The sequence below is a fragment of the Jaculus jaculus genome, chromosome 4 (genome assembly GCF_020740685.1).
Source record: "Jaculus jaculus isolate mJacJac1 chromosome 4, mJacJac1.mat.Y.cur, whole genome shotgun sequence".
In the NCBI taxonomy this organism is placed as follows: Eukaryota; Metazoa; Chordata; class Mammalia; order Rodentia; family Dipodidae; genus Jaculus; species Jaculus jaculus.
The window spans coordinates 62555812-62573787 of NC_059105.1; the positions used below are offsets into that span (position 1 = coordinate 62555812).

At 44.8% G+C, this 17976-nt stretch overlaps 1 long non-coding RNA gene across 1 annotated transcript; it reads right to left on the reverse strand.

Annotated features, from left to right (window-relative positions):
• Window positions 1-5894: 5894 nt before the first annotated feature.
• LOC123460205 lies at window positions 5895-16914 on the reverse strand. The gene is made up of 3 exons (XR_006636854.1): window positions 16818-16914; window positions 15262-15396; window positions 5895-6260 (listed from the first exon to the last, which is right to left on the reverse strand). It is a non-coding gene; the product is annotated as an uncharacterized LOC123460205 (long non-coding RNA).
• Between the last annotated feature and the right edge of the window lie 1062 nt (window positions 16915-17976).

Genomic DNA, 17976 nt, shown 5'->3' on the forward strand with positions numbered 1-17976 from the left:
CCAATCCACAGCTGAAATCACAGAGGAATGGGGAGATGAACAAGAGTGCTGCTTCAATGCTGTTCCTGATAATCAGTGCCAGGGTGAAGGAGATAGACCCTGAGGATACTCAACACCTACCAAAGCAGACATCCAAAGGCTCCTAAGAGTTGATCACTGAAGTAGACTTAAAACTCACCACCACAGCTCAGGTTTTGCAGAACAGGGGGTGAAAAGATAGTGAGAGCCACAGGTTGAGACATCATGCCCAAAGACATTTCCTCTCCTCTCCACCAAAAAAAATTAACTGACTGCTGCTCCCACAATGCATAACCCACAATCCCATAGGGAATTCCTACAACCCCACTGAGGAGGGTCCCCAGTGGAAGGGGGGCAGGGAAGAGGGAAAAGAGGATACCAACACACAACGTTTCCATACGAAATATGTTGTTAATAAATAAAATAAAGTTCTCATTTTAAGAAAATAATGTAGCACCATACATTCCACTGTCTCTAAGCTCTTGAGATGAAGAACACGGAGCCCTGAGAGAGAAGCATGGCATGCGTGGGACTGTGATAGTGATTCAATACTCCATCCAACCTCAGGTCATGTTCTCATTGTCATGGAGAGGGGAGGCCACCAACTCAACCTCACCAGAATTACTGGGGCACCCACAGTCAGAGCTCGTAGCTAGCATAGCCTCATGCCTCCGGATCAACACAAGAGCAGGCTCCTTGTATATAGGTCTTTATTAATGTTTTCATTTGCAAGTAGTCTGACCACATCATATAATCACTTCAAGGTAGACTATTCCTTCATCCCATCTACCAACTCTTTCTCCTCACCTTCAAATTAGGTCAAAAATCATCCTGCCTTCCATTAGTCCTAAGTAGGAGGCCCTTCTTCTCTTATGTTCACCTTTAAAGGGAACTTGCTCAAGAATCTGATTTGCTGCTTCCTATCTTTCTCATTTGGGTACTTTTCAAGTCAACTTCAGCAACAGCTCCTCATACCACAAGTTTTCCTGGTGTTTCAAATATAGGACATTTTTCTGTTTGCACCTTTAGAATAGTGCAAGCCCAGGCTCCTCGATGCAAATCAATATTCTGCATTAGAGAAATGCGGGAATGAGCCAATAGAATTAGCAGGGTAATTTACTGTGCCACGGCTGCAGCTGGCAGGGACTGCAGGGGAAGCAAGCAGATGTTTGTTTGCTAATGGTGCCTTTCTCCAGTAGTCAGAGCCCCATGCCCTATCCCTCCATTAGCCAGTCTGTCCAGCTTAATAAAAAAGGATAGGGGATGTTAGGCTTTGCTGGGCTGGTAATATCAACTGAGATTTTTCCCAACCACTCGTTGTAATGTTACATGGTCTTCATGGCTAAATATGGAATACGTGACATTTTAGGTTTGTTCTAGTGAAAGGAGGAAATACTCAGATGAATTTGAGGAAGATTTTGTTATTAGGGTCAAAATTTTCATCTACATGTTATATATCATCCTCCATTATATAATGGGCATTATATATAATATATAACATATATTATATATGGCATATACCTACTATACCTTACCATAAACTTAGAAAATGGCAGCAAGCCACATTAAGGAAGACAGCATGTCATGCGGGTTTTCCTTTGATATAACAATGCAACAACTTTCAGTCTCTAAAAATCAGTGAACAAACTTGTAAAGCACACATAGTGAGGTAAAGTGTTTCCTCCGGACCAGTCTCAGGTCTCAGGCACACAGGCACCCTCTGAGGAGGAAATCCAAGACTTCAAGGGCCACATTGCTCTCTTTTGAGAGGCCACTGATAAGATAGGACCCTGAAGGACACAGTGTTAACCATCCTAACTCCTTTGGCTGTCTTTCTTCATCTAGAATGCACCCATGAAATTAGGATTTCATCTCTCAAAAAGAATTGCCAGCTGAGCATGGAGGGGCGTGTCTTTAATCCTAGCACTAGGGAGGCAGAGGTAGGAGGATCACTATGAGTTCAAGGCCACCCTAAGACTCCATAGTGAATTCCAGGTCAGCCTGGGCTAAAGTGAAACCCTACCTTGAAAAAAAAAAAAATCAAAACAACAGCAAAAGAATTTCCCAGCATACATTTTATGAAGTTTCCTACGGCATGGTTGTGAGCCAGGTTCATAAGGGAGATATGAGCTTCTGTGAACAATAACAAAGCAGGAGGCTTAGTATGGAGACTTGGGGTGGTGGGCCCAGGAAGGATGTTTAGAAAAGCTAAACAGCATTTTAAATATATCTGGTCAGCTTAAACTCTTTTTTTAATTAAGATATCATAGATTGTTTTGGTTTATTTTTATTTATTTATTTGAGAGCAACAGACAGAGGCAGAGAGAGAGAGAAAGAGAGAGAGAGAGAGAGAGAATGGGCCCGCCAGGGCTTCCAGCCACTGCAGATGAACTCCAAATGCATGCACCCCTTTGTGCATCTAGCTAACGTGGGTCCTGGGGAATCGAGCCTTGAACCAGGGTCCTTAGACTTCACAGGCAAGCACTTAACCAATAAGCCATCTCTCCAGCCCAGCTTAAACTCTTTTTAAAAATATTTTATTTATTTATTCACTTGAGAGAGAGAGAAGCAGATAGAGAGAAAGAGAGAATGGATGTGCCAGGGCCTCTAGACACTGCAAACAAACTCCAGACACATGCTTCCCCTTGTGCATCTGGCTTATGTGGGTCCTGAGGAATCAAACTGGGGTCCTTAGGCTTCACAGGCAAACACATTAACCACTAAGCCATTTCTCCAGGCCCCTCAGCTTAAACTCTTGGCGGGAGTTAGACAGTAGTGTGGAAGAACTTGTTTGGGGAAGAGAACAGACGTGGTCGAGAATAAGATGCTTGTGTTCTGAGAATCTAGAAGAGTCTCTCCAACTGGTCATCAACCAGCCTGGAAAAGAAAATGGTCCAGAGAGTAGAACACTGTAAGTCTAAGCTCAGCCACACGGACTTCACGTGGCTGACCTGCAAGGGAGCACAAGGGACCAGTCAGTTCTGTGACCTTGGGTCATTGTGGTTAATGTGAATTCCCACATGTAAACTAGCAGGAATGTAGGGGACAATGGAGGCATGAACCAAGGTGGTAACGTGGGAAATGCAGAAGCTAATGTGAGGGCTAACTGTTAAGGAGCTAGAAAACTCAGTTTCCCAAATGCCTGAATGGATTGGGTAGGAGGGTGATGACCCAAAGGAATAAATGTCAGTAGTGACGGAGGTTTAAAATGTCAAGAACCTGGGTGTCATCAAACAAAATAGACCATCAGAAGAGGGAACTGATGTGGAGATAGTGCAGAGCACCTCAGCATGTCAGGCACATTTCATGTGCCATTTCATCTTCTGCTCACAACTTTTGTTGGTAGCTGTATCATTCTCACTTTATTCCCGAGGAAAGTGGGACTCCAATAATAACCAGTTTGGTCAAAGTCACACAGACAGCATGTGATATGGTGGAGATTTGAACTCGGCTCTGTCTGGCCCCAAAGCCTGTGCCTATCCTCCTGTCCACGGTTGTTTATCTGTGTTGTGAAGCAATTTGGTGATCCTGAGATGCTCTGGAACATATCAGGCTGGGCCTCTGGTTCTGCATCTTGCTTGAAACCTGATTTAGATCTTCCTCATGAAAGAATTCCACTAGCAAAGGCAGACATTTTACTCTATCTCAAAAGAAGAGAAGGACTTGCTTTCAGATATGCTGAGTTTAGGAAACAAGTAGGAAAAGTGGAGATGTCCACAGGTTAAAGAAGGAAGACTGAGCTTGAGATGAAGACACAGGTTTAGAAGCAGGTGTGTGGGGGAGGTCAGTGGAAGGAGGCACCCGGGGGTCCTGTATTTGTAGTCTCATCCTGGTATATCTACCATCACTAATCATGTTCCACTGGCTCGTACTGGAATGGCTAAAAGTTCCTGGTTGCTCTGTGATTCCAGGTGCTGCTGCTCTATTTCCTGTTCAGTTTCCCAACTTATCAAGAATAAACTCAGCCTGGAGAGATGGCTTAGCAGTTAAGCGCTTGCCTGTGAAGCCTAAGGAAACCAGTTCGAGGCTCGATTCCCCAGAACCCATGTAAGCACAAGGTGGCACATGCATCTGGAGTTCATTTGCAGTGGCTGGGGGCCCTGGCGCACCCATTCTCTCTCTGTCTATCTGCCTCTTTCTGTCACTGTCTGTCTGTTGTTCTCAAATAAATAAATAAAAATAAACAAAAAATTGAACAAAAGAATAAACGTGTGGCCAGTGGGATGCCACTCACCTGTGATTCCAGCACTGGGGAGGCTGAGGCAGGGGGATTGTTAGGATCACAGGTGCTTGGCTAGCTTGGATACATAGAGAGGCCTTGTCTCAAACATAAAGAAGAAACTTGTGTTTATTACAGTTTCATTTGTTTTCATAATTAAACTTTCTATTGAATATTAAACCTGTTTTCATGAAAAGTAAGCTTAATTGCTTAGAAACAATAAATCAAGTTTCTTTGCCTTTCAGTGAGGCTGTGTAACTTATCATGGAGGGATATAAATGCCAGGCAGACTCTGGCTCAGGTAGCCTTAGTGTGTTTAAATCCCTATAATTCCAAGAAACTAAAACTAGAACTTGTAGGTGATGTATTATGGACACAGCTAATCTGCAAAAGTTGACTTGGACCTCAAGTGTCAGGTCTTGGCTTCATACCAAAAGAGTGAAAGCTTAATCTATACTTGTAATTTATAAAGGAAAACAAACTATTTTTTTTTATTTATTTGAGAGCGACAGACACAGAGAGAAAGACAGATAGAGGGAGAGAGAGAATGGGCGCGCCAGGGCTTCCAGCCTCTGCAAACGAACTCCAGACGCATGCGCCCCCTTGTGCATCTGGCTAACGTGGGACCTGGGGAACCGAGCCTCGAACCGGGGTCCTTAGGCTTCACAGGCAAGCGCTTAACTGCTAAGCCATCTCTCCAGCCCGAAAACAAACTATTAATGGGTTTGTGTATATCACTTTTTGTGGTGTGTGTGTGTGTGTGTGTGTGTGTGTGTGTGTGTGTATTCACAAATGAGAGAATGCACATGTATGACAGTGCATGTGTGGGGATCAGAGAACAAGTTCAGGGGTAGTCCTTGCCTTACACCTTCTTTGAGGAAGGGTCTCCCACTGTGTTCATCAGGGGAGCTTCCACGAGGCTGTCCTTTCTCTGACACCCACGCTGCTGTAGATATGCACCACTTAGACATGCCCCTTACAGTCTGGCTTGCCATGGGCTGTGTGGGATCCGAACTCGGGTCCTCACACTTAAAGGCGAGCACTTCTCCACTGAGCCATCTCCCCAGCCCTGTATGTATCACATTTTATGACACCTTATTTGAAATAACATTTTCATTAAGTTATAGCAACCAGTCTTGACCAAATGAGGTAAAAAATGTGCTGGGCATTTCTATTCCATGTACAGAAAAGGGAATTTTTAACCACTTTTAGCATAGGCTAATCATTTTGGTCAAACCAACTAGACAATTTGGCAAGAAACAAACAAAAATGTTTAATTGGAGCCCGGTGTGGTGGCTCATGCCTTTAATAACAGCACTCAGGAGGCAGAGGTAGGAAGATCCTGTGAGTTCGAGGCCACCCTAAGACTACATACTGAATACCTGCTCAGCCTGAGCTAAAGCAAGACCCTAAGTCAAAAAGCAAAGCCAAAAAAAAAAAAAAATGTTGAATTAGGTTGTAGTTTCCCAAAATTCATAAATGCAGGAGCCAGGGGAGGGAATTTACATGTTGAATGATTTATTATGACTTTCATTTGTAAAATTACGTGGGAAGAAATCTCTTTTTGTCTTAATGGATGTAAGTTCTACTATCACTAGTAGGTGCCAGTCCCCAAAGGTTCCCAGCTTGCAGGGAATAATAGACCATGGCGGAAGCATGCCTCACTGTGTGTGCGGGGCTGCAGGTTCCTTTGCTATCTAGGGAAATATGAGGAGCTCGAGCGAGCTGAAGGAGAGACGGCCCTGCTTGTCAGGAACTGATGCACTGTGACCCCAAAGACCCAGAATTCTGCTCCTTGAGGCCTGTGCTACTAATTGACATTATAGCTAGAGGAGACGGCCCCTTTGTGCATCCCATGCACAAGAGAGAGAGGGAGGGAGAGAGAACTGTGTTGTGCGTGTGTGCGTGCATGCGTGTGATGTCATGTGCAGTCACCTGCTTCCCTTCGCTTGTTGCCATGGGTTACAGAGCCCAGAGCAGGATTGTGCGGCCAAGCACTCAGGGTGGAAATAACAGCATCAGCCTTTGAAAACAAAAAGGAAAGAAAAAAAGAAATTAAAAATAGGAAACAGAGAGGCAGTGACAAAAACACAAGACAACATTTCAAGGCAGCCTGACTGGACAAGTAAGCCAGGCAACCCAAAGGGGAGAGGGTCTTCATAAATCTGGCCCTCACTAGACACGCTGGTCTAAACAGAGATGAAGAGAAAGGAAGGAACACATGTGTCCAGGCGATGCTGTGCCGCCATCCTCCTGGGCCTTGGGAACAGCCCTATGAACCACCTTGGAGAAAAATCAGCAGCCTGTTAAAGAGTTAGGTCAACAGCTGTCAGGGAGCTCGTGTTCCACATGGCATCATGGTGTACCAGGCACCGAGGGGAGAGACACCACCAGGAGGAAGGAGGCTGTGACCTTGGGGAGGCCACCACTTAATTAGGCATTTTAAGTCTGGAAGTCAGGCTATATGCCCTGCACCCAAATCCTCATCAGTCTTCCTATTTGATGGCCCATCCATGAACATAATGCGCTCTTCCCCCTTTCCCATGGCCTTTTGGTGATTTTGTATAAAATGTGATGGAAATAGAAGTATGAAAGTAGAGGAGAATTTGCAATAAATTCAGTGCCCTAATTTTGCAGTTAGAAGGAAAAAAAAAAAAAAACAAGCAGGCTCAGGTAATCTAGCTTGGTATTTGTTTTCTTATGTTAGTGACTTAATTAGAAAAAAAAAGGAAGATTTAAGTAAAGCTAATGTTCATTTGCATCAGTCACAGATTACAGGCAAGAATATGATATCTCTTCAGACTGAGCTATTGAGAAAATGAGTAACTAAGACAACAGCTTCTCTGATGGGCCACACACAGCCTCTGAACGGGAGGACGAGGACGAGGGCTACTTTGCATCAGGTGTCATGGAGGGCAGGACATTCGGAGATCTGTTAGAGGAATGTGGCTATAGGGTATGATCTGCAAGCCCTTCTTTACTTACTTTTTTCTCAGTACTACGGACTGAACCCAGGGCCTCCCACATGCTGCTAGGTAAGTTCCTGTCCCAGAGCTCCGTGTCCCCGCCCTTCCATACTTCTCCCTTTGCCACACAGTCTCACTAACCTGCTCAGGCTAGCCTCGAACTCACTCTGTAGCCCAGGCTGGGTTCCTCCTGCCTTAGCCTCCCTAGTGACTGGGATTAAAGGTCTTCATCATCAGGTCTTGCTTCTGCAAGCCTCATTAATTCAGGCCACCATATGATTGAGAGTCTAAAGGAGCAATTCTGTATCCCCTCCTCCTATCAGAGTAGCTAAAGCAAGCTGACCTAACCTCAGCTGTCTTCTCCTCAAGTTAGGGAAAAACAGAGCTCTATGATTACCGACCGCCTGCTATGGGCAAGAAAGGATCCATTAGAAGTGTGGCTAATTTTTACGCCTGTAAAACACTAGTTTGTGGATGCCATTTCCTGACAGCCACGTGCCAGCTCTCTTTGCGACTCCATTTCCCATTTTGCTCAGCACTGCAGTGGCTATTGTCATTTTGATTTTCAGTGTATTTTACTGTTGCCAGAATCTAGACTCTTACTTTAGAACATATGGGCACTGATGTCATACCATGATTCTGTCAGTATGGTAAAACTTTGCCATCTCCCCCATGCCAGTGGAGCAGAGATGCCAATCATACTTGCCTCCAGGACCCTCCTTGGGAAAGTTAACGTGAGGGAGGGGTGTGCTCGTCTCTCTTACAGAGCTGGGGCAAGTTGGCTTCCTCCTTTCTCCCCGCTGAGATCCATGAGCAGGACCCACGAAGGAGAACACAGGCCATGATTAAAGCAAAGAGTATTTCCCCACATCTCCTAGCCTTTGTCAAGTGCATGAGCAAGCGCTGGAGACATGCAGGCAGGTGCAGGGTGACCTGGCACGCAATCTGTCCTAAGAAAATGTAGGAAACAGGTGTCCAGGTTCGTATCCCATCAGAAGCACCACAGCTATTCTAAATGCTTTACAAAGGAATTGAACTTCTCCCTGCTACAGAAATTAATCCACAGTCTAAATCCTGCCATTGTTAATAGCTAGATGGCCTTGAGATGGATTCTACGCTCAGTCCTTTGATCTCAGTGAGCCCTCTGGGGCTGCATATTTCTCTCTGTAATGAAAATTCGGAGATATTTTTTTTTCTTTTCTTCAGGGGTACATCTATATACTCCGTGACTTTTAAAAATATTATATCCCTTTCTCCACTTTACTTTCTTCCTGTCTTCACATTATTCTTTACGCAGCTTTTCCTTCTGAATCCCCTACAGGAAAAAAAAAAAAAAAGAAAAGATCTTTTCTCAAAGTACTAGGATTCAAAACATGACAAGAAATTCTCAGACAGTACCTGCACAGAGCCAAGGATATAATTGCAAACATGGCCAAAGAGACCGCAGCCTCGTCACAACCCCTCCAGGGAACTGAAAGAAGTGAAGTTTTGGCTGACCAGGAAGGGGGGGGGGGTGCATGGAGAAATAGTACCAAGTCCTTGAGACAGAATGGAGCTCAGAAGGGTGGGAAGATGATTGGAGTGGAGTAATCAGAAAGTAAAGAGCCAAAGAGGTGAGAGAACATTCCAGAAGGGACCAGGCTCTGGAAACCTGTCCATCTTCTACACAACAAGAAGAAATCAGACTCCTCACTTCATACGGGAGCTACTGAATAGTATAAGCAAGGGCTAGAATAATCAGATATGTATCATAGAAATATAGATGCAGGGACTGGAGATATGGCTTAGCAATTAAGGTGTTTGCTTGCAAAGCCAAAGGAACTTGGTTTGATTCCCCAGGACCTGTGTAAGCCAGATGCACAAGAGGGTGTATGCATCTGGAGTTTGTTAAAAAGAAACAGAAATATAGATGTAGGATCTATGGATATAACTCAGTTGGTAGAGTGCTTGGCTACCACACATGAAGCCCTGGGTTTGACCCCCAACAGTGCATAAAAAACCAAGTGTGCTGGGCACATCTGTAATCCCAACACATAGAAGATAGCGGGAAGAGGATCAGAAGTTCAAGATCATCCTTGGCTTCATATTGAATTACAGACCAGACTGGACTAAATAGGATCCTAACTTAAAAAAGAAAAAAGAAAAGAAAAGGAATGATGGATCAATGCAGGGATTGGAGGGGTACGGTGTGCTTAGTAGGGAGATTAGATAGAATAAAAGCTTGGCCGAAATAAATATGGCCCTGAGCAGAGTAGTGGCCACAGAGATGGGAAAAGTGGATACTTTAGAGACTTATGATAAGTTTACCCTGATTACAACCCATTGAAGGGACATGTCAGAGGAGATTGGATTAAACAACACAACTCTAGTGATCACAGTGACCCAATGCCAGGCAGTCCAGGAGCTAGCTGGCTGGCAACCAGTAGCTCTGCTTAGCTCTGACTTATACACAGGGCTGTTTGGTGGCTTCTGAGAGCAAAGACTGCGTAGGTGGCTTGAGCCTTTTCTATTGCTGATGCTGTTCCTCAAGCACCTTTGCAACAAACCACTGGCATGGCTCGAGAGCCTCTTATCAGCCACGACCAAACTACCCGATACTCTGCACAGTGCCACAAGCCTTTGTCTTGCAACTGCCATTGCCCACAGCACTCCAGAGATGCTTGTCCTCAGCTGGATTCCTCATGAAGAATTCTGCCACCTCTGATGACATACTGAAAGCCACCTTTGGGCACATTCAATAGGTACATCAAAATCAGAGGGAATGTGAAGCCTCGTTCCAGAGATTCTGTTCAGTGGCAGGATTTTAAACCCATGACGTGTTTCAGTGGGTTGAAAATGTCTTTGAACGTGTGCGACCATCTCCAGAGCCATGATTAATTACTGGCTGTTGCTGCTGGTTATGCCTGGGGCTCTCAGCGAGAAAATGAGTAAAAAATGTGAGCCTTTACATCCTCTGACAACTAGCCAGAAAGAAAGAAAGGAAGGAAAGGAGGGAGAGAGGGAGGAACACAGAAAGGAAGAGTAGGAGGGAGGGAGAGAAGGAAACTGGCTGTAATTTGTAACAGGGATTCTCTGTTTTCTGGGAAGCACAGCATTTGCCCAGCCTGAGTTGTGATGTAGGCAGGTGAGGTGCTGTTCCCCCCCCCAAAAAAAAAACACACATGATGTTATACCCTCATCATGCTCCATGCACATTTCTGAATTAGTTCCAGCTAGTTAGTGTCTCTGCAGGACAATTTAGACTGCCATTGTTTGAGTGTTCAACATACCCTTCGATGATGGATTTCTAGAAAAGGCAAAATCCATTATTTACACACAGTAGGAAAATAAACCTTCTCCCCAGCCCAAGACATGAAGATCGAGAAAGCTTTTCATTTTAGACAGTTGGATATTTCGCATTCAAGTGGCTTTGTCAACTCCTTTAATCAATGTCCTTTGGAAAAACAAATTTAGCAATTCAGCTCCTGTATTCGGTGGGGGTGAGATGTAACTAAGGGTATTAGCTATCAGTGGTTCATGGTCTGTTAGCCAGCACCAGCTTGCAGTAAAGCCTGGCTAACTGACAGCTGTGCCCTGAGGTAGCGCCAAGCATCCCAGGAAAAAACAAAGCACAGGCTCTTCAGGATTGAAAGGTTCAGGTAGGATAGGTGGCAGGGAAAAGACACTTATATTCAACTGTAATAAAAACATTCTTAGCCAAGGTTGGTAGTACAGTCCCGCCATTCAGCACTTGGGAGCCTGAAGCAAGGAGATTCAAGGGGATTATGAGTTCAAGTCCAGCATGGCCTGTAGCGTGAGACCCTACACCCGCCCCCAAACAAAACAAACATTCTCCCCAGTGCATCAAAGTTTTTCTCATAACACAGTCATAATACTTTTATTTTTTTTTAATTTTTTTGTTTTATCTTTACTTATTTATTTGAGAGTGAGAGCGAGAGAGAGGAAGAGAGAGAGAATGGGCGTGTCAGGGCTTCCAGCCACTGCAAACGAACTCCAGACGCATGTGCCCCCTTGTGCATCTGACTAACACGAGTCCTGGGGAATCAAACCTCAAACTGGGTTCCTTAGGCTTCACAGACAAGCACTTAACCACTAAGCCATCTCTCCAGCCCTTACTTTTAAAGCCAATATAGCAGGTTGCTGGTGTTCTCTGAGCTACATTTCAAAAGACACTTGAAAGGCTTCTGGGAACCAGGAGAGGAGAAGAGAAGAGAGGGGAGGGGAGGAGAAGGGAGGGGAAGACAGGGGAGGAGAAGAGGGGAGAGGAGAGGAGAGGAGAGGAGAGGAGAGGAGAGGAGAGGAGAGGAGAGGAGAGGAGAGGAGAGGAGAGGAGAGGAGAGGAGAGGAAAGGAGAGGAGGTGTGTAAAGTGACCACATGCCCCAGTGTCCGGAAAGGAAGGAGCTCCTACAGCAAGAGCTCAGTCAGGTACAACCTTGGCAGCCAGAGAGAGACCTCAGATGGGTCTTGAAACCAGATTGAAGGAAAGATCTATAAAAGGGTGTTTCCCAAAACAAGGTGTGTGGAATGGACTCAAAGAAATAGAAGAAAACGGGACCAAGATGCAACTCACCGGGAAGTAATGGGTAAAGTAAAGCTGAGGAGGTTTATGTGTAGCAAGACTTCTCAGAGCTTCTAATAGGCTAATGAGTCCATATGAAGAGAGCTTGCAGTTTCCCCAACCCTCTTAAGAGGGCCCATGGGAGCTTGTACTGAGCAGCACAGGTCCTAGAAGGCTGAGGTAGGGAAAGACTTTGAAGGAGGTGCTGCCCATTCCCTGAGGCCAGCTCTGAGCTGACAGCAAGCATCCTGTAACGGGTCTTCCCTAAGCCCATCTATGCAGTACTTTGTACTTTAGTTCTGGATTTTTCCCTGCTCATGCGCCACCCTATTTTTATTTATTGTTTTCATTTGTTTGTTTTCAACCGCACTTCGCCATTGACACTGACTCCGAGTTCCAGTTCCCAGGTTCTCCTGGATTACACTCCTGTTGAACTGTTAGTTTCCTTGAACAAATAGCTGCTCTGCTTCTGCATGGCACAGAATCTGGGGTCAGGAGTCTTGGGGGTAACCCTGCTTGTCCTCTCAGGCGCACAGCTGGATATAAATTTGAACATCCAGATATGGTCCCTGCCTCCTCCTTACTCCCAGGGCCTCCTGAACCCTCTATGGGGCTCAAGGATATGCTGAGGAGCTTACAGACTTGCAAGAGACTTTCAGGGAAAGAAGTAGAACCAGTATTCACAGTATTTCACCTTCTCCAATTACAGATATTTCCTATACTGCTCCATCAGTTTTGGGTATAGCAATGCAGGAGGCCATGCTATCCTTCCAACTAATCCTCACTCATTGATTAAGCCCTAGCCCTCTTTCCTGAGCTTCTCCCTCATCTATCCTCAGTGGAACTTTCTTCCCAGCACAGTCTTCATTTTTATGGCACCAGTAGCTTAGATGTGAGTGCAATTTTAAATCAGTTTCTATCTCTCTAGGGACTTTTTTTTTTTTAATATTGGGGAATCAGGGAATGAAATGAGTGGCCTCAGGAGGTGGGTTAGAAAAATCTATTTCCTGCCTGCTAAAAATCACAACATTGCCTTTTGGAATGCTGATCCTGACTCTAATGATGACTGGGAGAGCAAACTAGAACCCTTGGCAGAGTGAGGTCTCTAGGTGCTGAAGTCTCCCACTCCACAAAGTTGTACCCTGAGCTACCCCACTGGGTAGCTCTTACAAGTCAAACTTTCAGTATATAGCTCATTTCTCATACCAGGAAACAGCATTTTTACTGGACTTTACGGCATGGGAAAGACAAGAAAGTGACCCAGAGGCCACATGTTCCCTCTTTATGTTCTTCAGACCTGGGAACCCAGCTCTTACTGAAAGTGGGAGAGATGACTGGTGGGAGCAAGCGGATGGAATGCTGGACTCCCTGTACGAAGAGAGAGAGAAGGCTATGAGCCTCTGGCGAGACTGGTGACTGGAGGCAAGACAAGTGGCCAGCTGCAGCAACACAGCTTTGATGGAGGATGCTTAGTTTGCCTATGAGTTGTGAGAAACATTTTGTTAACTAAGTTATAAGTCTCCTTAGACACCATGATCCATGTCATCTACCAGAGCTACCCCCAACCCTGCAAAAATTAAAAAACTCAGCTTGAAGAAGTCTACCTCTATTGTCAGGCCAAGGAATACACACTAAGTGGCAGGAGGAAGGACCAATAGGCTTAACACCATCACCTTTCTGAGTCTCTGTGTGAATTAGGACCCATGAACCATCTGTGTCTGTCAAATGCTCACAGCACCTCTCAGGCCCTTCAGGACCACTCCACACGAACTGCCTCACAAGTTCAGTTGCACACGTGCATGCACACACACACACACACACACACACACACACACACACACACAGGCTCACATAACATCTCCCTCTCAACTTATTTCTCTCATGTATTATCTATTAATGAGTTAAATAACCTTTTTTATTTTGCTTTCTAGTCCTGTTTCCTTCACTCACATCTAAGAATGTAATGCCATAATTCATAAAGTCAAGGGTTTTGTTCCCTGCTATTTCTCCAATGCCCAGCATATGGTATATGCTCAATTAAAACATATTGACTGAATGAATAAATCCACTAAGACAGTCAGCTTTCTTAAAATATGAAACTTTTGGATCTCTCTTTACCCACTTTAATTTAATGTGTGTGTTTTAAAATGTATTGTGCCCCCAAGTAGGGTCAGTTAATATTTAAGACTGAGTGGTAAGTTTTGGTGCATAGAAATGAATATTTCAAAGTCACTAAAGGTTATTTTTGTTTCATGGATCATAAATCACACTTCTGAGAACTTCCCTCATCAACCTATCTATGTTGAGTTAGAATCTTATTTGCTTTTGAAAGCAAAGTATTCCACATTGTCAACATTCCCTGGTGTCTTCCTTAAAGATAGCTTACTGCATTCCAGAAAACAATTAACACACTGAAGAAAACCGCTGTCCAAGACCACAGAGCTAAACAGAAACACACTGGGTCAAAGGCTGAACACCACAATTTTCTCACTAGTGAGATTTCTGCTAAAGTAATATGTTTCAGAGTACTACTACTATTGATTAATAAGTAGTTTTATTAAATTTTCAATACTGAAAGTGACTTCCAGGGTAAATAAAGTCTTGGGTAAAAACTGCAGGCATATCTACAACAGCCCACAGCCCTAAAACATCAATTTTGAGAGGGAGGTCTATTTTATATTATATTAAGTATTTCTAATTAACTTTTATCACAACTCAATAACTAGAAGCCTGTACCATCAAGAAACCTTTTACTATTTAGTTTATAAACATAGAACTGAAAAGGACTTTGACCGTAATCTGCTGAACCCTTCACCTAGGTATGAGACATCTAAGGTACTTTGACTCCTAGGCACTCTCTTCTGTCAAATGGAATATTTAGACAGATGACAACAATCTTTCAAATGATTAAAAATGCCTTTTACTTTTCCTTACTCCAGAGTAGCTACTTCAAATCACAGTGGATTTTCATCACAAAACCACTTTCCCAACATGTTGTGGACCTATAGATAGTCCAGTGTTTGACCATGTAAAATCCATCTCCAGAAAAAAACTGAGAAAGGAGGAATTGGAAAACCACAGCCAGGTTCTCTATAGCACTGTAAGGAGGGACTCTGCCCAGCTGTGCAGCAAGAGCCAATCTAGCCCTTGGCCGTGTAGGGAGCAGTGGCTGGCTTTGGCCACTGGAGGGTCTCGAGAGAAGATTCAATCTGGGAGACTGAGGACTGGGCCTGAGTCGTGTATTTTGTTGTCACCTCCAATTCCTTCATTCCCCAGGCCAATGCTCAATGTGTGTTGGGGCAAATCATATGTAAAACCAGTGTGGCCTATCCTCTGATGTGTTAGACAGTGCCAAGCGAATTATCATTTCTTCGTTTAATTCCATTTTATCATTTTAAATGAATACAGTTGTAAAAGAAAAATTGCATAGTCACTGATACACAAGCAACAACATGACACACCCAGTCAATAGAGTTCAAGCCATGTTTGGGGGTTTTACCTGCATGCCTTCTTCCTCCATGGACAATCACACAGTTCACCTTGAGGCAGGGGTAAGCACAAACTCTGGTGATGGGAGAAATCTGTGTCTTGATCATGGTGATGACCTATGCATCTGCACATGTGATGAAATTTCCTGAAACCAATGAAAACATGCCCAAGTGAGTGCAAGGAACACAGGCGGGATCTGAATAAATTCCACAGATTGTCAGTTTCCTGGTTTGGCATACTAGTCACATGGAATGTCACCACAGGGAGAAACTGGATGAAAGTGCACAGGGCTTCTTTATACTATCCTGAAACTTCCTGAGGGTCTAAAATCGTTTCAAAATAAAAAGTTGAAATGAATGCAAGATCTTTCCTGTTTTGCAACCTCGAAGAGATATTTCATTAGCCATGTAGGTGTGTTTGTTTCCTCAGCTATTAAAAAGAAATTCATTAGATAAAAATTTTCAAGTCTCCCTACAGATTATTACCATTAAAATAGAAAGCGTGTTTGCCAATGTGGTTGAGAGAGTTTAAGACATATGTTAGTGGATGACTTGTAAAATCACTCGTTTTAAAATGCTATGCATTTAAATATAGAGTATAGACATTGAAATTTAAAATTTTGATCCAGCAGCTGCCAACCTTTAAAATTATAATAAAAGCAAAGAAAACCAAGCCCTTGCCTACAGAAACTGTAAACAGATTGAAGACTCCAATATTTGTTTAAGAAAACGTGTGTACTTTAATCATCATCCAAATGATATATTTAACTATGAATCACGAGGAATGATCGTTCTGAGCCTTCGTAGAAAAGGTAAAGCTCGGTCTTTTATTTGCTTCTAGGAAGAATGTCTTTTTCTGTGAACAGCTAATGAACTCAGAACTAAGGGACTTATTTGCATTTGGCCACTAGGTGGCACTGTTGGTGGCGTCGTGGGAGACGAGGAGGGGGAGGGGAAATGGAAAACAATCTCGGGATTTGGGGGCGCGTGAAAAAAAAAAAAAAGAAAGAAACATGAAATTCCCACATTACTGCTATTCTCCTCTTCGCTTCGAGGAATGACGTGGAAAGAAAAGCCTTTGGGTCCCGTACATAGCAACCCTCAGACCACCTTAGGGTACAGACATGGTAGCTTCCCATGGCGCTACAATATCCAACAAAAATGGACTATTAAAGACAAGCCCATCTGAATAATTCCCTAAGCACGTAGCAGAAAAGCAGAGAGTGTCTATTACTCAGCCTTTCTCAGCCCCGTTGGCCTGGTGCAGAAGCAGCATGAATAATTTAGAGAGCAAGGCCGGGCGCGCGGGTGGGCTTGCGTGCAGGGATGCTGGCGGGTCAGGACGCCTTCCCAGGCGGTCCATGGGCATCAGCCCGCGTCCGTCCGCAAGTCCAGCTCAGCACCGGGCTCGGCTACGAGAAAGAAAGCCCGCGGGCACCTCCACACCGACACAGGGACTTCGCTACTGTCCCGGGCACAGACACTCCGCGGGGATCGCGTAGTGGGTGGCGCCTGCCGGGCGAGGGCGGGGACGGGCCACACCTGGGCCAGGTGGCGGGTCACCGACCTCGCGCTGCCGCCTGTGCCGGAGGCCAGGATCCAGGCCCAGGGCCCGGTGGGAGCCTTGGCACTGTCCTGCACCGGAAGCCGCCTCGTGCCAGTGCTATTTCAAGCCAGCGTCTCTAGCTGGAGCTGTTCTTCTTTCACTTTCCTAAGGGGGGGAAAGTTTAAGAAAACCAGATAGTTTGGCATGCAAAGGAGATTGGCCCGAGAGGGCCCAGGCGAGGGGTTGATGCCCTTCGGGAGCGCGTGGGAGAGAAATTTGTTGCGAACCTGAGGTGGGGGGAAGGATTAAAGCTCAAGACCCCAACTTTTCCTATTTGAAAATATTCCCTTGCTCATTGAGGGTATAAACGATTGCGTGCAATGATCCCGTCTCTTCTATGTTTCATGTCTCAGCACAGAATTAGTGATTTATTCTTTACCATATTCTCTGAGGCAAGTTGATGGGATAATCATGGGGGGAAAAAAATAGGAAAACAGCAAGCAGCTGATATAGAGTGCTGGCTCCAGGCCAGGTATTATTCTCAGTACTTTCCAGGCATCTCTAAGTACTTTCCAGACATTTCTCTCAGTTCTTTCAATAGTTTCTCAGTGTTTTCCAGCCATTATTCTCAGTGCATTCCAAGTATTATTGTCAGCACCCTCCAGGAATTGTCCTTAGTTCTCCCTAGATATTATCCCCAGTACTTTCCAGGTCTTGTCCCCAGTATTTTCTGGGTGCTGTTCCCAGTGCTTTCCACATAATCACCCATCTAGCCTCAAACAAGCTTACCAGCAGGTACTGGTTGCTCTTCTTGTTGCCATCAGAGATGAGGCCTCTGAGTCAGAGCAAGATTGAGTAGCTAACCCAAGGTCACAGGCCCGGTGACCTGTTCTGCTTAAACTGTCTCTGAGCAACAACCTCTGGACCAGCACTCAAAGCGCTGTCTCTGATCACCCAGCCTCTTTTTGTTAGATCTGCCATCTTCCGTATTGTGACATGTCCACTAAGTTCAGATGCTGACCGCTGAAACCCAGGAAATGTTTGCTCCATGGCATTTGTCTACGTTCTGACAAGGCACTACACCAAAGGAAAGATGCACGCTGGGGTGAGAGGTGCCTTCCCTCAACAATCACGCTTACAGCTCCAATCACTACCTCACACAAGCCCTGAAACATCTCTC